The 27640-nt window shown below is 36.2% G+C and overlaps 1 protein-coding gene and 1 pseudogene across 29 annotated transcripts in view; both read right to left on the reverse strand.

Moving 5' to 3' along the window:
• The window catches only part of BAZ2B (bromodomain adjacent to zinc finger domain 2B), a 407614-nt gene that overhangs the window by 366213 nt on the left and 13761 nt on the right, over window positions 1-27640 (reverse strand). For 26 of the 29 annotated variants that reach the window (XR_004176705.1, XM_031651775.1, XM_031651781.1 and 23 more), the window contains one exon: window positions 1062-1164. The exons of 1 other annotated variant lie outside the window; for it this stretch is intronic. The gene's annotated coding sequence lies outside the window, so the exon portion shown is untranslated. Of the gene's footprint in view, window positions 1-1061; window positions 1168-27640 lie in introns of all 29 variants that reach the window. 2 more of the 29 variants (XM_031651778.1, XM_031651773.1) reach the window with 1 other exon arrangement.
• Window positions 18297-21266, reverse strand: LOC110740817 (annotated as a pseudogene).

The raw sequence follows: 27640 nt of genomic DNA on the forward strand, positions 1-27640 counted from the left end.
ATAATACTCTCAATCTTAAAAGCGATTTCATCTGATGTTAATATAGGTGCTTCCTCTTTTTATGCTGTTTACCTGGTATAGTTTTGTCTATTCATTTACTTCCAACATATTTGTATTTTTAGGCCTAAGATAAATCTTTTGTAGGAAGTATAGTTTAGTTTGTTCTTTCATTTATATCTGCTCTAACAATCTACCTTTACAGTTTAGTATTTAGATGTTTAATATTTAATGTGATTATTGTTATCACTGAATTTCATTTAATAATTTTATTACTTGGCTCTATTATCTCTATGTGTTGTTGCAGTAGTTCCTGTTGTTCTTTCTTTCCTCTTTTTTTTTTTTTTTTTGAGATTGAGTCTTGCTCTGTCACCCAGGCTGGCGTGCAGTGGTGTGACCTCGGCTCACTGCAACCTCTGCCTCCCGGGTTCAAGTGATTCTCCTGCCTCAGCCTCCCAAGTAGCTGGGATTACAGGCATGCACCACCATGCCTGGCTAATTTTTGTATATTCACTAGAAATGGGGTTTTACTGTGTTGTCCAGGCTGGTCTCAAACTCCTGACCTCAAGTGATCCACCCGCCTCGGCCTCCCAAAGTGCTGGAATGACAGGTGTGAGCTACCTCTTTTCTACTTTTAAGAAAGATAATTTAAAGACTCCTTAGTATGGCATTTTAACAATTCTATTGGCTCATGAACTGTACCTCTTTGTATTTTATTTTTAGCGATTTCTGTAAGGATCACAATATACATCTCTAATCTTTCAGAGTTCAAGCAGAACACTGTATCTCTTCTCTTCATGTAAAATATATACACCTTGTAAGCATATAGGTCCCTTTAATCACCTGCCCCCTTGCCACATACCATACATTGTTATAGTTTTATGTATTTTATAGTAGTCGTATAAATTACTTTTATTGTATATTAACAATGTAAATATGTATTAATCTACATACACTGAAAACTCCAAAACTCCAATGTTACAATTTTGTTTTAAATACCCAAAGGTCATTTTAAAGGACTTAAGAGGATAAAAATAGTCTTTTATTTTTATCCAGATATTTACCATTTCTGATGTTCTTCATTTGCTCCTGAAGATCCAAGTTTTCTCTTAGTATCATTTCCTGTTCACTTGAAGAACTTCCATTATCATTTCTTGTAGTATAGGTCTGCTGGAGACAAATTTCTCTTAGTTTCCCATTTGTAAAATTGTCTTAATTTTGCCATCATTTCTGAAGGATACTTCCACTGGACACAGAATTCTGGAATGACTGATTTATTGTTTCAGGTTTTAAGATGATTTATACTGTCTTCTGGCCTCTACGTTTCCTGACGAAAAAAGGTTGGTCTTCAAATTATTGTTCTTTGGTATGTAAAGCAAACATTTCTCTGTCTGCTTTCATAATTTTTTCTTTATCTTAGGTTTCAGATTATAAGTGTGTCTAGGCCTGCTTTTCTAAGAATAGTACTCATGGTTCTAAACTGCACCTCAATATGCCTCATCCCTTGATTTTGTCAGGTCAAATATATTGATCCTTTAAATCTGGCCCTCCCTTACTATCTTCACTCATAAGCTGTCAAGGTTGATGTTCAGAACTGCTGACTTACTGGTTAATGTTTTATAATTCATTTGGGTCACTGGAGCTCCTTGCAATACTTTTGTTCTCCCAAAGAACCATTTCAAATAAAAAAAAAAAAATGCATGCAAGGGTGATATACATTAAGATAGAAAATAATTGGTAGCTATACAGGACATAAATAATTAATTCTTTCTAGAAGGTACTACCTCAAATACTTTTAAAAGTGAACCCAGAGAGGCAATGTTTTTAAAATGAGTTTAAATATAAATAACTCAATTTTAAAAATAAGAGATCAGGTACAATAGTTATTTATTGGGATGATTTCACCAATTAGACCAAAAATAATAATTGTCCCATCCTGCTGAAGTTTTCAGAGGCCTGGTCAGTCAATAAATATGAACTCTTTCTGCTCAGGAATACTCAGTATATTGGTCAAACTAGCAGAAATAGTTTACGTATTCTTAGTAAATAATCTGATATATTTATATAATGAAGACCAAACACTAGAGATGCTCAAGCTAACGGCCTTTCAGATTTGGATAGCATGTTGTTTTTCCCTCTAATGGCCACTTCTCATGGATATATAATTTTTAATCATATCAACAAATTCCTTTATAAAACAACTAATCCTAACTGTATGTAATATTGTTCCACAACTCTTAGAATAGTTCTCTTGGGAGCCACTCAAGAATACAACCATGTTGTCAAACTTTAGCGTGACTTGAAAATTCTTCACCTCATTTTCATCCCAGAAACATTTTGCTTCTTTTTTCCTTTGTGTACATATTGTTATGTTATATTAGGCATTATTATTTCATTTTCCATATAAACATTCTAAACTTTTGTATAAAGTTTATATTAGGCATTACTATTTCATTTTCCATATAAACATTCTAAACTTTTGTATAAGATGTAAGAATAGTTTTCTAGTTGCAACAAAATAATAATTTTGCTTTAGAATATAAGCCTGCTTATAATCAATTGAGACAATTAGGATTGATGGTACACATTTCAAAAATGTTGAAGAGGAAGTGGTGTCAACAACCATGAATGTATTTAAGGATTTTATTTTAGCTAATTTATACCAGTCAGTCGCATAAACACACAGATTGTAATGTTTTAGTTGTTAAATCCAATGGATCTCACCCACATAAACAATGTTCAACCATGGCCAATATTGTCTTTTTCTTCCCCATAAATCTCCCAAGTTGGAAAGATAAAAAGAAGAAGACAAAACTATGCAATTTTCATGAAAATAGAAAGTAAACAACACCACATCCTGTACAGAATCCTGGGGCCTTAGAATCCTCATGGAAATACAGTTGCCAGTGATGCTAACCAGAGTGAAGGTTTTTCCAGATATAAGCAGCATCCACTTTATACTTTTGGAGAGAGGGAGGTATTACGGCTTCCTGACTCCTCCTCCTGAATAGACAGAAGACCAGTGAGGAAGAATAAGATTTTAAAAACTGACAAGTATAGATTTAGAAATTTAGTATGCAGTAAAGGGCTTATCTCAGAAGACTAGAGGAAAAATGGACTTTTAAATAAATAATGTTGGGATAACCAAATAGATAGCTATTTGGAAAATGATATATCTGGATCAATTTTGCATACTATACATATGCATACACCCCAAGTAGAACTAAGTTCTAAATGTAAAGTATGAAATGATACCAAGAGTGAAAGAAAACATATATTAATTTCTTTATAACTTAGGTATTGAGAAAGACTTTATATAAATGACTCAAACTCCAGATTCATTAAAAGAAAATATTGACAAATCTGTTACATAAAAATGAAAAACTTCTGCATGGCAAAAAACATCGTAAGTAAAGTCCAAAGACAAATGATAAGCAGGGAGGAAATACTTGCAACATAAACTACAGGTAATAGGCTAATATTCCTAATATATAAAGAACTCTTAGATAACCAATTAAAAACTCTAAAATCCCAACAGAAAAACAGGCAAAAAAATTAAACAGATGATTCAGAAAAATAATATGAAATGGCTCTTAAACATATGAAAATACATTCAGCTTCACTTTCATGAGGCAAATGCAAATTAAAACTACACTAAGATAACATTTCTCACCTTTAGACTAGTAAAAACTCCAAAGTTTGACAATTACTCTGTTGGTGCAGCTGTGAGGAAATAGGAACTTAACCATTGCTGGCAGGATATAAAATACTATAATCTCTATAGGGAAGAATTTGGCAATGTCAAACAGAACTACAAAAGTGTTTATCCTTCGATTTAACAATTCAATTTCTGGAATTTACCCTGAATATACAACTCTAAATGTATAAAAATATGTATGTACAAAGTGATGAATTGCAGCATTATTTGTAATTGCAAAACACAGGAAAAACACATAAATGCTTTTACATTAGTAGGTTAAACTACGGACACCCACACACTGTACATCACAAATTATTAGCTGTAAAAAAAAAAAAGAAGATCTCTATGAACTGATAAAAATATATCCAGGATATATTAGCCAAAAATCAAATAAATCAAAACTATAAAAAAGTACATAGAGTAGCTGTCTTTTCTGAAAGACATAAGAAGAATATATAATTACATATGAAGATATACATATTTTCGCACACACACAGAATGAAAACCAAGAAGCAAAACAAACAAACAAACCCTCTAGAGTAATGACAACCAGAAATGAAAAAAACTAGTTATCTAAAGCAGGTGAGTGAAAGAGGGACAGAAGAGGGAATGACAGTTCATTGATTATATATTTTTGTACAGTTTTTATTTAAGAACATTTAAGAGTAAATGATATAATTAATTTTTTTTTTTAATTTAAAAGAACAGGGACGTCAGATGCAGTGGCTGATACTTGTAATCCTAAGCACTTTGCAAGGCTGAGGTGGGCGGATTGCTTGAGCCAAGGAGTTCAAGACCAGCCTGGGCAATATGGTGAAACCTTGTCTCTACAAAAACAACCTGAGTGTGGTGGCATGTGCCTGTAGTCTCAGTTACTTGGCAGTCTGAGATAGGAGGATCAGCTGAGCCCACTAAGTGAGGGCAGCAGTAAGCTGTGATCACACCATTGCACTCCAGCCTGGGCAACGAAGTGAGACCCTGTCTCAGAAAAGAAAAGAAAAGAAAAGAAAAGAAAAGAAAAGGAAAAAGAAAAAAAAAGAAAAGAAAAGAAGGAAGGAAAGAAGGAAAGAAAGAAGGAGGGAAGGAAGGAAGGAAGGAAAGAAGGAAGGAAGGAAGGAAGGAAGGAGAGGGGAGGAGAGGAGGAGAGGAGGAGAGGAGGAGAGGAGGAGAGGAGGAGAGGAGAGAGGAGAGGAGAAGGCTGGGTGCAGTGGCTCATGCCTGTATTCCCAGCACTTTGGGAGGTTGAGGTGGGCCAATCACTTCAGGTTGGGAGTTCGAGACCAGCCTAGCCAACATGGTGAAACTGTGTCTCTACTAAAAAATATAAAAATTAGCTGGGCATGGTGGCATGTGCCTATAATCCCAGCTACTTGAGAGGCTGAGGCAAGAGAATCACTTGAACCTAGGAGGCGGAGGTTGCAGCGAGCTGAGATTGCGCCATTGCAGTCCAGCCTGGGCGACAAGAGTGAAGCTCCATCTTAAAAAAAAAAAAAAAAAAAAAAAGAATGGGGAAAACCTAAAGGTGAATACCTGAAGAAACAAATAAATATAAGGATTTTTGAATAAATAATACAGCCATGTAGAACAAGGAAAATAACTAATCCAAATAATTTCTGAATACAGTGTTTGAAGTATATACCTTTCACTGGAAAATAAAGAGAAATGCAAAAATTTCTTGAGCTCTACCTTAAAAGTCTATTGTTTGTAATGACATTGGAGCAGCATTTTTGTATGATTTTGTCTTTGTTGCAGCATTAAGCAAATGAGTAAACATATAAAATGCTCTTGGGGAGCCAGAGTACCTCACTGGCAGAGAAGGAACACACAAATACAGAACTGGGGAAGACAAGACAGAATCCTCTCATTTTAGGCTGGAATAAGACTTATTATAAGCTGGCACAGTGGCTCTTGCTTGTAATCCTAGCACTTTGGGAAGCCTAGGTGACAGAATCACTTGAGGCCAGGAATTTGAGACTGTCTCTATTATAATAAGTAAATTAAAGAGGCAATAAAATATTACATTTTTTTAAAGTTATCAACACATCACACTTCTTCAGTTAAAAAAAAAGGCACAACAGAATACAATTTAACAAATGTTAAATGAGCCTATTAACTGTAAAAATCCTCTGATTCCTGAATCATAGATAGGAAAAATTTGTATACTTTAGTGAAAGTATTCACTATTTCTGGTGAAGATAGGATATGAGGGAATAAGTTTAAGGTAAAAATGTGATAGCAATGTATGTAGAGCTTTATAAAGGGAAACCTCTCCAGTTATAGAATTGTGAAACCCAAGAAAGACAATCTGAAGAAATATTAATGAAACAGATCAATTTTTTGGGAGATAATTAAAGTACAATTTTATCTAAAATAATGTACAGAAAATGATTCTCCACATTTCCCCAACTGATTTCATAATTATCTACCTATTTTCATATTTCCCCATATATCACCTCTTTAGAGAATATAATGAAATCCCAGCTTTTCTATCTGAAAGGTTTCAATTACCTTTCTTCTTTTTTTTTTTTTTGAGACCAAGTCTCACTCTGTCACCCAGGCTGGAATGCAGTGGCATGATCCTAGCTCACTGCAACCTCCATCTCACAGGCTTAAGCTAAATCCTCCCACCTCAGCCTCCCAAGTAACTGGGGATACAGGCGCACCCCACTACGTTCGGCTAATTTTTTTTTTTTTTTTTTTGAGATGGAGTCTCACTCTGTCGCCCAGGCTGGAGTGTAGTGGCGCGATCTAGGCTCACTGCAACCTCCGCCCCCTGGGTTCAGGTGATTCTCCTGCCTCAACCTCCCGAGTAGCTGGGATTACAGGCGCCTGCCACTGCACCCAGCTAATATTTGTATTTTTAATAGAGACAAGGTTTCACCATCTTGGCCAGGCTAGTCTTGAACTCCCGACCTCGTGATCCACCCGCCTCAGTCTCCCAAAGTGCTGGGATTACAGGCGTGAGCCACTGTGCCTGGCCTAGGCTATTTTTTTTTTTTTTTTAGTACAGACGAGGTCTCGCTATGTTGCCCAGGCTGGTCTTGAACTCCTGAACTCCAGCAATCCTCCCACCTTAGCCTCCCAAACTGCTGGGATTACAGGTGTGATCCACCATGCCTGGCTTCAATTATCTTTTCTGAATAAGGTATCTTGTAAACTTACTGATATTAGTGGCTTGGTTCTTTGTGATACTTCACAACTATTTGTATATATGCACACACCACTATTCATGGTATTATATTTCTCCTAATGACAATAGTAAACCTTTACCATATTAAATTTTCTCATTCAAGTGGAAAAATTAAAACATATAGTCATTTTAAGCTGAGCACGCGGTGGGTGCCTATAGTCACAGCTACTTGGGAGGCTGAGGTGAGAGGACTGATTGAGCCCAGTGGTCCAAGTCCAGCCTGGGTAACACAGTGGTATCTAATGCGCGCGCGCACACACACACACACACACACAGAGTTGTTTTAAAGTTGAGTAATTCAAGGCAAATTCATAAAGACAGAAAGTAGATTAGAAGCTACCAGAGACTGGGTGCAATAGGGAGTTATTGCTAAATGGTTACAGAGTTTCTATTTGTGGTGATAAAAAAGTTTTGGAAACAGTGGATGGTTGCACAATAATGTGAATGTATTTAATGCTACTGAGTTATAGGCTTAAAACGAGTAAAATGGTTAAATTTATGTTACATAAGTAACATATATATATTACAATTTTTAAAAATTGAGTCGTCAATTAAAATAAAATTGTCAGCCCTTATTGGACAGAAGTCCTGTATTGTGCTGAAAGGGAATCTTCAACAGTGATAATGATGGATAAAGATTAAAGCTTATATAATTACCAACGAACACATATATTTGCTTGAAAAGTAATAAAATATAGTTACATGATAAAAATTCTCAAGAAAAAGTCTGAACTCCTGAGAATACACAGCTTCCTTCATTTTAAAGATAAGAAAGAGGAAAAAGTCTACAAAAACAAAAAGCCTTGTCCTTTTCTAATATTTTTTTTCTAAACTCTTTAAAAGACTGAATACAACACAATGATATTTTGTTTCAAATCTTTGTTTTAAAGAAATCCTTAATATTTTGTGTAACTATGCTTTTGCTAATTATAGGTAGAAGACTTAAAATAATAAGTCATGAAATTAATATAAGTTTTTAAAGTATGTTTTAAAAGAGGCAAGTGATCATTCACTATTTTTTATGGTATCAAAGACAGGGGCAGAAAAACCCAGGAGAAAAAAATTGCACTGTGTCTTAAGTGCTACATTTTATTTCTAATTTTGTATCTATCATTAAACATCTGTGAGGACAAAATACACTTATAAAACAAATAATGCCACATATTGCAACAATGGAGAGTCATTCAAAGACAGTCATTTAAAGTCATTCATATTTGGGTTTCACAATATGCTATTTGAGCAGAGAGGACTTCATTCTTAGTTCAGAAGCTTAATTTTCCCAAATGCAGATTACTGTAACATTTAGGAAGATAAAAACAAGTGGATTTGTTCTTTGTTTTCTTCCCTCTTTTCTGCGAATTACACTTAAAGCTGCACCAAGTTACTTCAGAGGACCAGAAACAGATGCTGTATTGTTTACATCCCCATCTAGTGGTCTTAAATTTCTGTTCTGCATAGTATTCAAAAAATAAATACTTAAAGATGAAAACTTAAAAAAAATTATCTGACAAAAATTAACACAAACCAAAACTTTACAGCTATGAGAAATACTATTATGTTACCTAGTCTCATGCTATTACAATTAGAATGGAATGGAATGGCAGAGACTATGTGAAGCCACTAGAAAAAACAAGGAGCATTTTTCTGGAGCATCTATTTTACGTAATGCTAAATAATTTAAAACATTTTGTGTTAATGCAAACATAGTCTGGAATAAAATGTTTTATTAGTATTTCAGTTTGAGAAGCACAGGGCACAAACTTCTCATTCCATTGAAAAAGAACCTAATAACTTGAGCAATTAAGTTACTTGATCAAGTTCCCTCAACCAGACCATAATAGAGCAGTATCAATAATACAGATATTTTATACTTTTTACATTACAAAATACAAATACTAAATACCAATCCCAAGTGTCTAATTGCAATATACTTTATTCTTTGCATATAGTTTCTTAGACATTTTATTCTAACTTCCAGAATTTCCTTTTTACTTCATATCACAGCACACTTACAACCTGTAAAGTGTGCTTCCTACACAGCACACTTATAACCTTATACTAATAGTACTATTTTCCATTCTAGTGGTGCATGCCTATAGTCCCAGCTACTCGAGAGGCTGAGATAGGTAGGACTGCTTGAGCCCAGGAGTTAGGGGCCTGCTGGGGTAATAGTGAGACCACCTTGTGTCAAAAAAAAAAAGTATTATTCTACAATTTTTTCCTAAAATTGACTTAAAATTATGAAACTGATTTGATGGTGGGAGAGGTAAATAGTTCTGTAAACTTAAAAACATATACAGATTTATGTAACTACCACCACAATCAGGATACAGAACACTTCTATCACACACACCTCCAAAATCCCTTGTACTATTACTTTTGCAGTTTCACAATCCCTAACCCCTGATAACTACTGATCTGTTTTCTAACAATATATGTTTGTCTTGTCAAGAATAGCTTATAAATGGCATGATACAGAAGCAACCTTTCTGAGAATAGTTTCTATTCTGCATGACTTTGAGATTCACTACTCAAGATGTCGAATGTGGGTTCATTCCTTTTTTTTCTTCTGACTCTGTTAAAGGTGACATGCTTTTTTATTGCTGAGCAGCATTCCAGAGTATATTATATACTATGTGGTAGTATACAGAATAGTATAGTATAAAGTAAAATAGCAGAGTTTGTTTATATATTCAGCCATGGAAGAACATGTGGGTTGTTTTCTGTCTTAGGTGATTATGAATAAAATGGCCATAAGCGTTTGTATCTAGGTTCTCTTCTATTAAATAATTTTTAAATGTAGGTGATTTAACATTATAAGCCTTTCCTAATTCTGACCTTTATACAGAATGTGATATGAAAATGTAACTTCCATAAAAGTAATAATTTAAATAAATGCTTTCAATACCTAAATTACTTCATCACTATTCAGGAATTGGCATTAAGAAGACAGTTATTCATATTTATATACGAGAAAAGTGAAATAGGAAAATTAAACTTCTTTTAAACATGAGAATATATAATAATTTACTTAAAAACCTAGGAAGGAAATGCCAAATACTTGGGCCACTATTCCCTCTTTCTCTGCCCATGGCATACATCAAAAATCATTCAAAGTGCACTTTGCTTTGTTGATGCAGCCTCAAAGCTCAATGCACAGTTCTAGGCAGTAATTACTACATAATCAGAGTTGGGACTCCCATTGTGATGAATTTTGTATCTCTGGCTTAGGAAAAATTATTCTCAATAAACTCTAATCTATAAACATTATTTTCGCTTTAAGGAAAAAATTACGTTCTGTAACATTCTTAATCCTAGGCTTATTACGTTAATAATGTGTGATTTTTTACAAGACTGAGCAAGAAAAACTGCTGGGGTAGTTCTGGACTGCCATCGGTTAGTACCAGAACAAAATCCAATGTGCACACGAAAAAAAAGTATAATCTTACAAAAAGGAAAGCAAGGACAAAGAGGAAAAGAAGATGAAGATTACAACCTGTTAAGAAATTGAAAAATCTTTTTTATTATCCACTGCGTTAAGCTAATTCTTTGAGCTTTGTGTCTTGTACTTACTTGACAATAAATCTGTGCTTTTATGTCTTCATACTACCTATTTGTTAGATACCAGGGTTAGATTCTGATAGAATAAATATATACATGGATTTATTTCCTATATTCCAAAATAGATTAAAATGTCAAATAAAATTTTAAAGTACAAAACCAAAAGGTACAATCAGGTTCAAAGTCAAAACAAACATATGGACCAAAAACTGAAGAGTAATACAAATTAATGAATGGGTTGTTACCCTGGGCACGCTAGTCTCCTGTTCAAAAGCAGGCAGTGACAGCAGCTGAAAATTCAGCCTCTGTGGAGAAATGCTCACTAAATATGCTGTATGTGATAATAAGGGTTCAGAGACAGGCTCACTATTTGAAACTACAGGTAGCTGCAGGACAGGAATAATATGTATTCCTTGTATATATTCCTTATCCTTATTCCTGTCCTTTGCAGTAGGGGCTGTTACCCCCTATTGCAAAATAAGGCTACAAAATGTGCTACCAACCTATTGCCTGGGCTCCAGTTCTGTGGAGTTACATTGGCTCAGCAGACAGGAAGACAAAAATATAGCTCATGATCATGCCTGTCAGGATGAGCAGTATCCCTAAATAATATGACAGTGTAACAGCTCTGAAATGATGACACAAAACCCATTCATAGACTGGGGCAAGACTTGGGTAGAGGTAACCTCAAAATTGCTAGGGAGAGACTTCTGAGTATAGATCAAGAAGTAAAGGAGAAAGGGGGGAAAAGAAAAACTTTAAAATTTCCTTCTACTTAAAACAAGCCTGCTAAATTCCAATACCGTAAGTTTTACCATAAGAGAAATACCATATGTCTTACCATAAGAGAAAATCTCATGGTAAAATTTACCGTAAGAGAAAATTACCATAAGAGAATATCTCATGGTAAAACAGCTATCAAAATTAATAATCAGAACCCTAGTTTACTATAAAAAATAATTTTATACAAATCTGACAGATTTTAAAAATCAGTGTTTAAGTGTTTAAGATGTTCAGAGTAATAAAGAATTCACATTCATCAAAAAAGATAATAAATTATAAAACAAAATCAGGTAGAAATGACACAATACATAGATATGAAAAAGAAACAGACCAGACACAGTTTGACCAAAAAACAAAAAGAAGGAAAAAGAAACAAATCGACATCTTAGACAAGAAAAACATAGTCATTGAAATAAAAACCTTAACAGATCTGATAAATGCTAGATTGAAAGAGAGAATTACTATATCGAAGGACAGTTTTATCAGTTTGGATAACATACAGTCAGGGTTACACCCAAAACATTTGAAACTAGAAGGCAAGAGAGTCTACTAATATTGTTCAACCATCCAGAACGGAGTGCAGAAAGGAGAATGCTGAAGTAAATCTGGGGGAGACAATAGAAGATACCGTGCACAGAAGCTCTTGGCTATGCAAAATAGCAGAGCCAACTATGTAGGGGCATTGGGTGAGGCGGGGGCAGAGAATGCTGATTATTTCGTATAACGAGAAGATAGAACAGTTCCAGGGTTGACTAATTCATCAACTCAATAATAGAATACCAGCTCAACTTCTCTACAATTTCCTCTATTTTCTTCTTGGCTGCAGCAGTTCCAAACACTACATTCTCTTGAAATTATTCCAGAAGAGGAAAAAAAGCACCATTTCTTCTCGTGCATCTCTGTTTTAGAGATAAAACCACACACACACACACACACACGCATGCACACACACACACACACACACACATTTCTAGGAGTCCTCCCAGCAGACTTTCCCTTACATTGTCTTTTTTTTTTTTTTTAAACTCTTTGATATTTTTGGCTAACTGTATAAGAATTCGGAGTGCATTCCCTCCATGGAGCATTATTATTTATGCTCTATTTACTTGTATAGAGTTGCCATCTGTATTATACTTTCGACAAATGTATAGACTTTCCTTGGGCTGTCCAAGACACCAAGCAGCATGTCTAATGTATATTTTTTTCTTTGGGAAAACACGTTCTGAATGAAACATTTCTTTAAAATTTAGTCAGGTTTATTATAGTATAACTAACATACAGCACGTTCACACAATTTTTTTAAGAGATGGGTTCTTGCTACGCTCTCCAGGCTGGTCTCAAACTCCCAGACTGGTCTCAAACTCCTGGGCTCAAGCAACCCTTTCACCTCAGCCTCCTGAGAAACTGGGACTACAGGCATGCACCACCATGCTTAGCTAAAATCACACTTTTTAGCATATTGTTTTATAAGTTATAACAAACAGAGTTATAACCACCACCACAACCAAAATATAGAAGTTTCATCACTCCAAAATACTCCCTTATGCCCCTTTGTAGTTGTGTTAGTTTTCTTGTTGCTGCTATAAAAAATTGCCATAAACTTGGTTCCTTAAAATAACACAAACATAGTTCCTCATATCACAAGTGTGAAATGAATTGTATGAGACTAAAATCAAGGTGTTAACAGGGCTGGTTCCTTCTGGAAGCTTCAGGGAAGATAATCTGTTTCTTATTCCTTTCAGCTTCTAGGGACTGCCAGTATTCCTTGGTTCCTGGCTACATTACTGCAATGTGTGCTTTGTCTTCATATTGCCACCTTCTCCCCTATTAACACTTTTTTCTCTTTAAGTATCTTTGTGATTAAATTCAGAGCTTACTCAGATAATCCAAGACAACTGCTGCCCCATCTCAAGATTTTCAGTCATATCTACAAAGTCTTTTTTGCTCTATAAGGTAACATTTTCAGGTTCTAGAAATTAGAATGTGGATATCTCTGGGAGGCCATTATTCAGCCTACACAGTAGGCAACTCCTCTGTCCTCCAGCTGCTGGCAACCACTGCTGTTAGTCCTGTCCTATTTTTATCTTTTCCAGAATGTCATATAAATGCAATAATTACAGTAAGCAGCCTTTTGGGTCTGGCTTCCTTCACTTAGCATAGTACACATGAGATTCATCCATGCTGTTGTATTTATCAGTAGTTTGTTCTTTTGTACTACTGAATAATTCCACTGCATGGATGTCCCACACTTTAACAATTCAAAAGTTGATGAGTATTTGTGCTGTTTAGGGTTTTTGACAAGCATGAATAAAGCTGCTATGAACACTGATGTGCAGCTTTTTGTGTGAACATAAAATTTTCATTTCTCTTCAGTAAAACCTAGGAATGAGATTGTTGAGTTGTGTAGTAAGCGCACGTTTAGCTTTCTAAGAAATTGCCAAACTGACCCTTGGTTACCCACTAAATAAAGAAAAAGTGGAAGAAGTAGTAATTAGTTGGACTATATTGTCTACACAATGACAGAATGAATTATTTCTTTTTCTCTTTGTAAAGGCTGGAGTACAGTGGTGCAATCATGGTTCACTGTAGCCTCAAAGTCCTGGGCTCAAGTGATCCTCCCAACTCAGTCTCCCAAGTAGCTGGGAAACAGGGATCAGACCATACACTGTAAGTGTCTTTACTCATATTCCCCTTTACATTATTTGGTAATATACTCTTAAGTGTCACTAAAAGTTAAAGCATAGCTATACTCTTATTTGCACACATTCCTTATCCATTCTAATATATTCTGGAAGAAATAATTTATTTTCTACAATGAGATTCTATGATACAGAATAAAATAATTTGATTTGGTAGTAACCTTATTATATATCATAGATCAAAAAGGTATTTTTAAAAAGTTCTGAAAGAAATGCTATATTTTCATACACAGAATTTCCTGCCAAACAGGCCAAGCTGTCCTCATCCTGCTTATTCACTAAAGTAGAATTTGTGGGTAGAGGTATCATTGCATGAAAGAGTCATGGTAATGTCCAGAACGCCTTCCTTTATGGCTCTGCTATGCCCTTTTATGTATGCATATTAAACTAGACTGCTTACTGATTAGTTTTGTTATATAAAGTTTTATGGATTTAATCACAGGTCTCTATGCTTTTCATAAGAGCAAAACATGACAAGGTGTTTCTACCTTATGGAAAACGTTACAAATAAAATATACAAAAATGTTGTACTGAGGTTGTAGTTTAATTTTATTAACAACTTCCAGATACCAAGTGAAGTATAAATACAATTTTTATTTAGAAAGAAGTATCTATAAATAAGGTAACATTTGGTAACTGATGTAACAGCTTAACTAAGGTAGAACACTTAAGAATTACAAATGGGATGTGCATCTTACAACATTCAGTTCTTAAATTTTTTTTTTTTGCAATAATTTTACACTTAAAGAAAACATGGTACAAATTACTTAGTGCCAAGGTCTTGGTTTCTAAATATCATTCTCTAAAAAAAGGAACAAAGAAACCTTGAAGAAATATCTGATTATAGGGCTGGAAGACAGAAAATAGAAGGAAAGGCAAAAGCATCTTGTAGTACCAGAAAGCAAGAAAATGCTCAAAAAACAAAGGAATGGAGCCATGTTAAAGGGCCATAGAAGCCTACCACAGAGAACTCCCCATGGCCAATGCTGGAATAATTTGGCATGATTACACTATACATAATGGCATGATTACACTATACATAAGGCAATATTACACTATAATGCAAAGAATAAAATAAATAAACATAAGCTCATACTGTTATAAATATATGATGAATAATAAATAAGAGTCAAATATTCCTTACAGGATATGTAAGATATATAGAAACTCTTCCCTCCAGGAGAAACTTAACTGCACCCCCTGACCTCAACTCCTTCCTTTCAGAGTGAGCTGGACTTAGTGATTCCTTTCCAAAGAAAAGAAGAAGAAAAAATTGGAATTTAACAAGAAAGAATAATAGAGGCTGGTCCTGGTGGCCCCCACCTGTAATCCCAATGCTTTGGGAGGCTGAGGCAGGAGGATTACTAAAGGACAGGATTTCAAGACCACCTTGGGCAACATAGAAAGACCTTGTCTCTACAAAAAATTTAAAAATAGTTAGCTGAGTGTAGTGGCATGTGCCTGTAGTCCCAGCTACTCAGGAGGGTGAGGCAGGAGGAGCCCTTGAACCCAGGAGTTCAAGGTTACATTGAGCTATGATAGCATCATTACATTCCAGCTTGGATGGGGGTGGGGGGGAGGGAGAGGGGGAGGGGGAGAGGGGGAGGAGGAGAGAGAGAGAGAGAGAGAGAGAGAGAAGAGAGAGAGAGAGAAAATATGGCAGAGTACTACCTTAACTAAGATATCAAGGTTTACCTCACCGGAAAACAACACTAAGAAACTATCACAGACCAGAAGAGATTTGAGAGATGTAGCAACTAAATGCAACGTAGTAACCTGAATTGGATCTTGAGCAGAAAAGGGATATTAAAAAAATAATAAGTGAAATCTGAATGAAGTCTGGAGTTTAAAAAGACATTAACAGAAAAACAGGTGAAATCCAAATAGTCTGGGGTTTAGATAATACTAATGTGCTAACGTTGGTTTCTTAGTTTAAAAAAATGTACCACAGTAGGCCGGACATGGTGGCTCATGCCTGTAATCCCAGCACTTTGGGAGGCCGAGGCGGGCGGATCACAAGGTTGGGAGATCGAGACCATCCTGGCTAACACCATGAAACCCCGTCTCTACTAAAAATACAAAAAGTTAGACAGTCATGGTGGCAGACGCCTGCAGTCCCAGCTACTCCGGAGGCTGAGGCAGGAGAATGGCATGAACCCAGCAGACGGAGCTTGCAGGGAGCCGAGATCGCGGCGCTGCACTCCGGCCTGGGTGACAGAGCGAGACTCTTGTCTCCAAAAAAAAAAAAAGAAAAAAAAAAAGTACTACAGTAATTGAAAATATTAACATTAGAGGAAACTGAAACTGAGGTTGTATTATATAATAACTCACTGCACTATTGTTTTCGACTGTGATAAATAGAGTATTTGGTTTTTGTCCCCAGTTCCTGGAACAAACTTTATAAAACTCTGGAAGCTTCTTGAGTAATAATGAGGTGGAGGAGAATGTTTTGCTATTCATACCAAGCTCCTTTCAACCATACCTGAATTTATACTACTAAGGTGAAAAGCCTCAAGACAGAGGCTGGTTGCCAGGGCAACCAACCATGTGATCAGATGGTTCAAACATTCAATCCTTCCCCCAGACCTCTGGGGGAGGGAAGAAAGGGTGGAGACTGTAGTCAATCACCAATGGCCAATGATTTAATCAATCACATCTCTGTAATGGAACCTTCATGAAAACCTTAATCTAACAGGTTCAGAGAGCTTCCAGGTTGAATGCATTAACATGCCAGGAGGCAGGATGTGTCCAAAGCTCCATGGAGACAGAAGCTCCTGTACTCAGACCCTTCCAGACCTCACCCTATATGCCTTTTTATCTGTTTGTGCATTTGTATCCTTTATAATAAACTGGTAATAGTAAAGTGTTTCCCTGAGTTCTGTAAGCTATTATAATAAATTGCTGAACATGAGGCAGAAGTTATGGGAACTCCCAATTTGTAGTCAAGTTAGTCAGAAGTACTGGAGACCTGGGATTTTGATTGGTGTCTGAAGCTGGGATTGAGGCAGTCTTGTAGGACTAAGGCCTTACTTAGCCTGTGGGGTCTGATGCTAACCCTAGGTAGATAGTATCAGAATCAAATTAAATTGCACTGGTGTCCACAGTAAACTGGAGAATTGCTTGGCGTGGAAAATTGACACATTTGGTATCAGAAACGTTGTAAGTATAGGACAAATTTTTTTCTTTATCTACTTTTACGTATCTTAAATTATTCTAAAGTAAAAGTTTATTTTTTATTTTATTATTGTTTTTTAAGGCAGAATCTTGCTCTGTCACCCAGGCTGAAAGTCAATGTGAGATCATAGTTCATTGCCACCTTGATCTCCCTGACTCAAGCAATCCTCCCACCTCAGCTTTCCTAGCTGGGACTACAGGCATGTGCCACCATGCCCAGCTAGTTTTTTTTTTTAATTTTTAGTAGAGATGAGGTCTTGTTATGTTGCCCAGGCTTGCCTTGAACTCCTAAGCTCAAGCAGCTTCCCAAAGTGCTGGAACTACAAGCATGAGACACCAGGTCCAGCCCAGACATTCATTTTTTAAAAAGTACAAGGAAGTTCCATATACATGTTACTCAGATTCCCCAAACTTAACATTTTACCACATTTACCTTATCAGTCTCTTTCTGCTCCCTTTATAAACATATTTCTCATCATTCCCTTTTACACCTGAATATTTCAATGTATATTTCTGTTAAAAGTACATTTATCAAAATAAGGAAATGAGCATTAATACAATACTATCCAATACAGACCTTCACATTTCACCATTTGTTTCACTAATGTACTTTGTAACAAAAATATGATAAAAGAGTAATATAAAATAAAAATTGTTTCCATCCTAGCCCATGATCCAATCGAGGGTCATACATTATTTTTAAAGGTCATACCTCTTTGGACTTCTTGGATCTGGAATGCATTCTTCAGTCTTTGTTTTTCATGACCTTGACATTTTTGAAAAGTACAAACTATTTATTTTGTGAAATGTCTCTCAATTTGGGCTTTACTGATGGTTCTTCATGTTTATGTTCAGGTTATGCATTTTTGCAGTAATACGGCAGAAGTGATGTGCTCTTCTTTGTGCATCCTGTCAACATGCATGCTATTGGTTCCACTACTGTTAGTGTTAACTTTTGCAACTTCGTAAAGGTGGTATATGTCATGCATGTCCATTGTATAGTTGCTATTTTTTCCATTCTTGATTACTATCTTGTGGGGAGATATTCTGAGCATGTAAAAACATGCTCCTTGTAATCAACTCTTCACAAAATACTGTAAAATACACTGCTGATTTTTGCCTGAAACAATTTCTGACTAGAATTCCATTCTACATCTACTTGTCCAGCTCCATAAAAAAGCATGTATTTTTCTCACAAATAGGACTTTTTATTTGGCACTATTGTAAGTCTGAACTTTAAACAGATTCTTGGACTGGTGGTTCATATCCATCAGCTCGTTCAACTTTAGCATCTGTCTCATCCCCAGTGGCTTTTCCTGAACTACTACCTTCACCATGAAGCTCCACGAGTTTTCTCAATTCAAACTTGGGCTTCTTCAGCATTTTTACTTTTCTTCTTCTTCTTCTTTTTTTTTTTTTTTTTTAAATGGAGTCTCACTCTTGTCTCCCAGGCTAGAGTGCAGTGGAATGATCTTGGCTCACTGCAACCTCTGCCTCCCAGGTTCAAGTGATCCTCCTGCCTCAGTCTCCTGAGTAGTTGGGATTACAGGTGCACACCACCACGCCCAGCTTATTTCTTTGTATTTTTAGTAGAGATGGGGTTTCACCATGTTGGCCAGGCTGGTCTCAAATTCCTGACCTCAAATTACCTGCCCACCTCAGTTTCCCAAAGTGTTGGGATTAGAGGCATGAGCCACTGTTCCCGGCTAGCTTTTTTACTTTTCTAATGAAGACATCATGGAGAGGAAAAAATAGATTGGCAAGGATTTTCTATGTCTTTTCCAATGTTGTCTGGAATCAATTTATTGATCACTTCTTTCAAGTCATTTGTCTGCACCTCTCAGGTCATGATTTCCATCATCTTCTTTCAGATTTGGCAGACTTGCTGGTGCTGAGCCTAAGAGGCCATCCGTATCTGATTGTTGTGTTTTTTAGTAAAGTCAACACAGAACAGATGAAGCCAAGTAACCATCAGTAGTCTTGACATGAACAGGAGCTTCAATCATTGTCTGCCATTTTTTGACCATAGAATACATTTTGTTACAAGTAAGATCCATGACATGGAAGTTGGGCAGTTTTTGCCCTGAACATCTTCAGTAATCAGTTTGAATTTTTCTAAATGCGACTTCATCATTCTGCAAATCAGCAAGACTCACTTCAAAAACATGAACCTTGAGGCCATCAGATACAGTTTTGGTTCCTTGGATCCTGGTGACTAGCGTCTTTCCAACATTTCTTATATTGAACATAGCAGGTATTTTCACATTATATCAATCTTTCTTAGAAAATGGATCAACCACTTTCTCCTTGACTCCCTTCTGCCACCTTTCATAAGGCGCTTGTTCTTGCCAACTGCGGTGGTGCTGCTCATAGAGCCAAAAGGCCATGCTGGTATTTTTATTGAGATTGTTTTTCACAAGTATTTTAAAGCTTTTCTCAAATAGCTTTTACATACTTCTGGTTACATTTATTCCTAAGTATTTTATCTTCTTCATTGTTATTTAATTGGAGTATCCCTTACCACTCTATTTTCTAACTGATAGTTATTTATATACATACAAAATATTAATTTCTGAACGCTAATTTTATAGCCTATTAGTGATTTTTTAATTATTTGAGTTAGTTTTATCATTGATTTTCTAGTGCAGAAGTCCACACACTGTATCTTTTCAGTAAAAACACCAGACTGTAAATATTTCATTTTTGTATGCCAAAAAGTTCTTATCCCAACTGTTCCACTCTGCTGGTGTAGTGCAAAAGATGACAGAGGCAATACAAAACCAAGTATATATGGCTAAATTTGGCTCTCAGTTTGCTAACCCTTGCTCTAGGGTTTTCCAGATATACTATCTTATCATCTGCAAATAGAGATAGTTTTATTTCTTCTCTTCTGTTATGCCTCTACTGATTCCTCTTCTTTAACTGTACTGTCTAATATCCCCAGTAATGTGATGAATAACAGTGTAGTTACTAGATATCCTTGCCTTGCTCCTGATGGTACTAGTAAAAATGCCCTTGGCGTTTTCCATTATGATGACTTTAAGACTAAAGGGTGTGTGTGTGTGTGTGTGTGTGTGTGTGTACTTATACATATAAGGTGTGTATATATATTTATCATGTTAAGAAAATACCCATCAATTCCTATTTTCTTAAGTGCTTTTATCAGAAGATGTTGATTTTTGTTAAAGGTTTTTGCAGCATCTACGGAGATAATTATATGATTTATCCCTATATGTATTAATATAGTATATTAATGGATTTCCCAATATTGAAACAATCTTGTGTTTTTGGAAAACAGCTGACCCTTGAACAATGTCGGGGCAGGGGTGCTGACTCCCCACTCAGGTGAAAATCTGCACATAACTTTTGACTCCCCAAAAACTTAACTACTAATTGCCTACTGAGATGCCTTACCTGTAACACAGTCAATTAACACATATTTTGTATGTTACATACAATACTGTATTCTTACAATAAAGTAGGCTAGAGAAAAGGTTATTAAGAAAATACGGGAAAGAAAATACATTTACAGTATTGTACTGTATTTACTGATACTGTAAGTTTATGTCATCTGTTTACAAGATTGTTTACAGAATTGTCCGTCTGAAATGGAAAAAAAGGCATCTGTAGCAGCACACCTCAATCTATAGTACATCTCAAGCAATTCGACTTTTTATTGTAATGTCATGACTTCACTGCTTCTTGGTAGCAACTCCAGCATCACCAGTAGCACCTTGTATGGATCCTATAGTGTTACTCATGGTTTACGGTATTACACTAAACAGGATAAAGAATACATAAGAACTGCAAAAGATCACTTTTTACTGTGATACAATGCCATTTACTGAAGAGATGAACTGCTCATCTGGAGATGATAAGTTTCATAAGGCCTTTAAGCATATACTATGAACACTTGAACTCACCACAATAGCAATATGAGGCAGCTGCAAAATTACTACAGCAGTACATGTGCTACAAATAACTTTATGCAGTTATTAATACTGCATCATTCTGCTTGCTTACATTTCTCTCCACTGTGAATGATGCTATGTATGACCTGTTTATATGTGTAAGTTTTGATAAATTTTAACTTTTTATATCAGATTCGTGTATATTTTATGGTATTAAATGATAAAACAGACTAGTATCTACATATATTTCATGCATTCATGATATACCTTTAATTTTTTTTTTCTTTTTGAGACGGAGTCTTACTCTGTTGCCCAGGCTAGAATGCAGTGGCACAATCTCAGCTCACTGTAACCTCCGACTTCCAGGTTCAAGTGATTCTCCTGCCTCAGCCTCCCAAGTAGCTGGGATTACAGGCATGCAGAGTACCACACCCTGCTAATTTTCTGTATTTTTAGTAGAGGTGGGGGTTTCACCATGTTGGCCAGGCTGGTCTTGAACTCCTGACTTCAGGTGATCTGCCCACCTCGGTCTCCCAAAGTGCTGGGATTACAGGCATGAGCCCCCATGCCTGGCTTCTTAATTTTTTTCAATATTTCTAGGCTATGTGGTTCATCTGCAAGTTTTTTCAAATTGTCACAAATCTTCAGAAAATATTCCAATATATTTATTGAAACAAGTCTGTAGAATCTGGGCATGGCAGCACACACCTGCAATTGCAGTCATTCAGGAGGCTGAGGCTGGAGGATCACTTGAGGATAGGAGTTCAAGACCAGTCTGGGCAACATAGTGAGACCTGTCTCTTTAAAATAAAAAATTAAAAAACAAAAAACTACATATAAATGGACCTGTGCAGTTCAAACTTGTTTTGCTCAAGGGTCAACTGTAAATCCCATATGGTCATAATGTGTTATTTTATTTTAGAGACAGAGTTTCATTCTGTCACCAAGGTTGTAGTACAATGGTACTACAGCTCAGTAGCACTACAGAGTACAACAGCTCACAGCCTTTAACTCCTTGGCTCAAGCCACCGTCCTTTCTCAGCTTCCCAAGTAGCTAGAACTATAGGTACATGCCACCATGCCGGTTAATTTTTAAATTTTTTCATAGACACAGGGTGTCACTGGTCTTGAACTCCTGGCTTCAAGTGATCCTCCTGTGTTGACCTCCAAAAGCACTGGGTTTATAGATGTAAGCCACCATGCCCAGCTTATTTTCCTAATATATGATATCGGAATTTGTTTGCTAATATTTTATTTAGTACTTGGTATGAATATATACAATTGATATTGGTTTATAATTTTTTTTTCCTTTTTGTGCTGTCTTTAGGAATTGGTATTATCCACATTCAAGGCTCTGCACCAGTTTATGGAGCACTGAGACTATCTTTGAGTGTTTCATAGATTATCTCTACAAAACCATCTGGGACTGGTGCTTTTTAATGAGGTGGATCCTTGACATTCTTTTCTATTTCTTCTACAGAAATTGAACTTTCTCAAATGTGGCCAATTTTGATGAAATATATTTGCCTTAAAAATAAACTTTTTTTTTTTTAAGACAGGGTCTCACTCTGCCTCCCAGGCTAAGGGCAATAGTGAGATCATGGCTCACTGCAGTCTCCACCTCCTAGGCTCAAGCGATCCTCCCATCTGAGTCTCCCAAGTAGCTGGGACCATAGACATGTGCCACCATACCTAAGTTTTCATTTTTTGTAGAGACAGGGTCTCACTATGTTGCCCAGGCTGGTCTCAAAACTCCTAGATTCAAGGGATCCTCGCACCTCGACTTCTCAAAGTGTGAATCATTGCACCTGGCCATCTTTTTTTTTTTTTTTTTTTAAGAGATGGGGTCTCACTATGTTGCCCAGGCTGGAGTACCGTCACTATTCACAGGCACAGCCTCAAACTCCTGTTCTCAAGCAATCCTCCTTCCTCAACCTCTTGAGTAACTGGGACTTACAGGTGTGTACTACTGTGCCTGGCTGAAAGTGACTTTTTCATTTAAGTTTTCAAATTTATTTGGAAAGAAAAGTAGGTTCTTATATTTTTCAAAATTGAGGCATAATTTACATATCATAAAATTCACCCATGTGTTTTAAAGTGTTGTGTCTCCCTCCCCAACTAAATTCATGTGTAGAAGTCCTAACACCTCCACTACCTCAGAATGTGATTGTATTTGGAGACGGGACCTTTAAATAGACAAGTAAGGTAAAATGTCATGTATGTGGCCCTAATTCAATATGACTGGTGTCCTTATACAAGGAGGTTAGGACACAGACAACACACAGACCAAGGGGTGACCATGTGAGGCCACAGGGAAGTTAGCCATCTACAAGCCAAGAAAGAGGTCTGAGAATGAAAACAACCCTTGAGACATTTTGACTGTGGACTTCTAGACTCCATACGGTGAGAAAACACGTTTCTGTTGCTCAAGCCACCAGCCTGTAGTATTATTTGTTATGACAGTCCTAGCAAACAAATACATAAAATATATAATCCAGTGGCTTTTAGTATATTCACAACCTCATAAAACAAACACCAGTATCTAGTTGCAGTATATTTTCATCACTTCAAAAAGAAACCCTATACTCTTTAGCAGTCACTTCTACCTCTTGCTTTTCCCAGTACCTGGGAACCACTTATCTGTTTTCTAGCTCTATGGATTTGCCTATTCTGGACATTGATATAAATGGAATAATACAATATGTGACCCTCTATGTTTGGCTCCCATATCTAATGATAATGTTTTCAAGGTTCATCCATGCTGCACCATGCAGCAGAACTTCATTCCTTTTTAAGGCTAAATAATATTCCACTGGATGGATATACCACATTTTGTTTATCCATTTATCCATTGTTGCACATTTGGGTTGTTTCCACATTTTGGCTATTATGATATGAATGAACATTTGTGTATAGGGTTTTGTGTGACATGTGTTTTCAGTCCTCCTTAGTATATACTTAGTAATGATATTGCTGAGTCATATGGTAACTATAATTAAACTTCTGAGGACTGCTAAACTGCTTTCTGAAACAGCTGTGCCATTTTACATTCCTACCAACAATATATGAAGGTACCAATTTTCTACATCCTCAACATTTGTTACTTTTTTATTGTAGCCATACTAGTGTGTGTGAAGAAATACTTCCCCTGTGGTTTTGATTTGCATTTCCCTAATGACTGCGGAGGCTGAGCATACATTTATTGTCTATTTTTTATGCATTTATTGGCTATTTTTATATCTTCTTTAGAAAAATACCTATTTAAATCCTTTGCCAATTTTACAATAATTGTAACCTATTTTACAATTAGATTATTTGTGTTTTTATTGTTGAGTTTTAAGAGGTTCTTTATTCTGGATACAGGTGCCTTGTCATATATAGGATTTACAACCTTTTTCTCACATTCTGTGTGTTGTCTTTTCACTTGTTTGATGGTATCTTTTGAAGCAGAAGGTTTTTGTTTGTTTTAGTTTATGAGGTCCAATTTATCTAGCTTTCTTTGGTTGCTTATACTTGAAGGTGTCATATCTTAAAAAAAAAACCACTAGTAGGTCAAGAATACTTACATGTAATATTCACATAACAATTTTTTCTACAAGTTGTACTTAAAGCTAGATCTTTAATCCATTTTAAATGAATTTTTGTGCATGGTGTGAGGTAGCGGTCCAACTTTATTCTCTGCATGTCAATTTCCATTTATCCCAGCATCATTTGTTAGAGAGGTTTTTCTTCCCCCATTGAATTATCTTGGCATTCTTGAAGAAAATGAATTGACCATAAATATAAGGGTCTAGTTATAAAGTCTCAGTTCTATTCCATTGATCTATATATCTATTTTTTTTTTAATTTTGAGACAGAGTCTCACTCTGTTGCCCAGGGTGGAATGCAGTGGCGTGATCTTGGCTCATTGCAACCTCTGCCTCCTGGGTTTAAGTGATTCTCCTGTCACAGCCTCCTGAGTAGCTAGGAATACAGACACACATGCCACCATGCCTGGCTGAGTTTTTTTGTTTTTGTTTGTTTTAGTAGAGACAGCATTTCATCATGTTGGTCAGACTGGTCTTGAACTCTTGACCTCAAGCGATCACCCAGCCTCGGCCTCCCAAAGTGCTGGGATTACAAGTGTGAGCCACTACACCTAGCCTATATATCTATTTTTATGCCTGTGTTTCTTAGGAGGGGGTTATAGGTATTTTCAGTAAATGAACATCATTTCCTATTATTTTACCTTCATTTTCTATTTTCTTTCAAAATTATTTATATAGTTAAAGATCCTGTCACTTCTTTTCTGTGAACAGGACTGGCTGTTTGAAGTAGTTTACAAGATTCCTAGTTCAAAAATGACTTCTGCTTTTAGTAAAGTATGGTTTCTTTATTAGTTGGATTTGGGGGCAAGGCAGTGTGAGATTTGTCCTCCAATTAAAAAATATTTTTCTGTCTTGCAGGATCCTAAATTTTCCCCTTTTATTTTTCTTTTTCCTTCTTTCTTTTTTTTTTTTTTTTGAGACAGAGTCTCGCTCTGTCGCCCAGGCTGGAGTGCAGTGGCCGGATCTCAGCTCACTGCAAACTCCGCCTCCCGGGTTTACGCCATTCTCCTGCCTCAGCCTCCTGAGTCGCTGGGACTACAGGCGCCCGCCACATCGCCCGGCTAGTTTTTTTGTGTGTGTGTGTATTTTTTAGTAGAGACGGGGTTTCACCGTGTTAGCCAGGATGGTCTCGATCTCCTGACCTCGTGATCCACCCGTCTCGGCCTCCCAAAGTGCTGGGATTACAGGCTTGAGCCACCGTGCCCGGCCCCTTCTATTTTTCTTAACTGTTTAGTTTTCAGTTTAACCCTTCCTTTTTTACCCTCTTCTCCCCTAATGAGTGCCTTTCCAAAACTACCTTTTTAAGCCCATATATACTTGTAAGTCCCTTCCCTGTAGTCTCCTCTGATCTATCAGTATTTCTTAGGAGGAAATTCTTCTGGAAATGTCTTTAGATGAATATCTTAAGCCTGTCACTAGCTTCTTTCTTCTCCTCTGCAGTTTTTCCCAGATCACCCTTGCTTTCCACCACAGCTTGCACAAAGGCATGAATAATGGCTGGCTAGGATTTAGTATGTATTTTTCTACTTACACATAATTTGAAGTTGGAACATTCTCTGCCTTCTAATATTAACATATGGTTATGTGTAGTTTTTTTTTTTTGAGACGGAGTCTTGCTCTGTCACCCAGGCTGGAGTGCAGTGGCGCCACCTCGGCTCACTGCAACCTCTGCCTCCCAGGTTCAAGTGATTCTCCTGCCTCAGTCTCCCAAGTAGCTGTGACTACAGGCGCATGCCACCACGCTTGGCTAATTGTTGTATTTTTGTAGAGACAGGATTTCACCATATTGGTCAGGCTGGTCTTGAACTCCTGACCTCAGGTGATCCACTCACCTCGGCCTCCCAAAGTGCTGGGATTACAGGTGTGAGTCACTGTGTCCAGCCTGGTTATGTGTAGTTTCATGTGTTCATCTTTATAGTTTTTCGGAGGATGTGTGAGGATTTTCCGAGTAACGCATTTGCCATTACTTTAGTTCCCCAGTCAATCTTTTAATAGTTTTGTAAATATTTTGTCTGCTTGTTTTTTCTGGATAAAGAATTATCAGGTTTTTAAAGGTCTGGGATATGTCTATTCTAGTATTGCAATGGTAATACCTGCTTAAGGATAATATTGAAATTGGCTAATCTTAATGGACTCATTGGTTAATACATACTAAGATAAATTCTTCCAAAAGATACTATACTCCTACCATAACAAACAATTCATAAATCATGTGATATCAGAAATTACACAGAAAAAAACACTGTTCACTAAAATACAAAATAATGTAAAAGTCTTTTATGCAAAACGAGCTACTTGCTTTTGTTTAGGGGCTCTCTCCACTAGGACAATCATTTTTATATTTAAACAGTCAAATTCAATAAATAAGTAGTTTATCACCCTGGCTATATGAAAAGAGTATTTGAATCACGGTCTATAGCAATTTTGGCTTTTTTTGCACTTTGCTTACCAGAAGAGAATCTATGTAACTTAATGATCATGATATTAAAAACAAATATTGAATGAAATCACTAACTTCTTAAATATAAATATCTTACATATGTTTATACTTAGAGGATTTTACCTTGGAATACTCATTTTAATAAAGACATCTCTTTAAACTGTCATGACAATATTTTTATTGTCAAGTTTATTCTTGGAGGTACAATAGCATTTCTTAGCATTACACTGATTTTATTTTATATGGGGGTTAAAGTTGGGTAATGGAAATTTGGAACTACTCAGGTTCCATTAGTTAAATACTATGTGATCTTAGGTAAGTAACTTTGCCTCCCTCAGCTTTTGTTTTTTCATATGAAATATGTAATTAATTTAACAATACCTATTATTAGAGAGATTTTGAAAGGTTTAGTGTTTGTAAAATACTTTGAGTATCAGAATGAAAAGACTCCATTGCAAATTACTAACAATTATAAATTTGCCCAGTACATATTAGCATGCTAATCACCAATGCTAGAAGTTTCGTTGCAGTACCGTATAAGTTTAAGAGTTTTCCACAAATCTCTCTCTACTTAGTATAAAAATATTTTACTAGGCCA

This window comes from Papio anubis, chromosome 10 (genome assembly GCF_008728515.1).
Source record: "Papio anubis isolate 15944 chromosome 10, Panubis1.0, whole genome shotgun sequence".
Taxonomy (NCBI): Eukaryota; Metazoa; Chordata; class Mammalia; order Primates; family Cercopithecidae; genus Papio; species Papio anubis.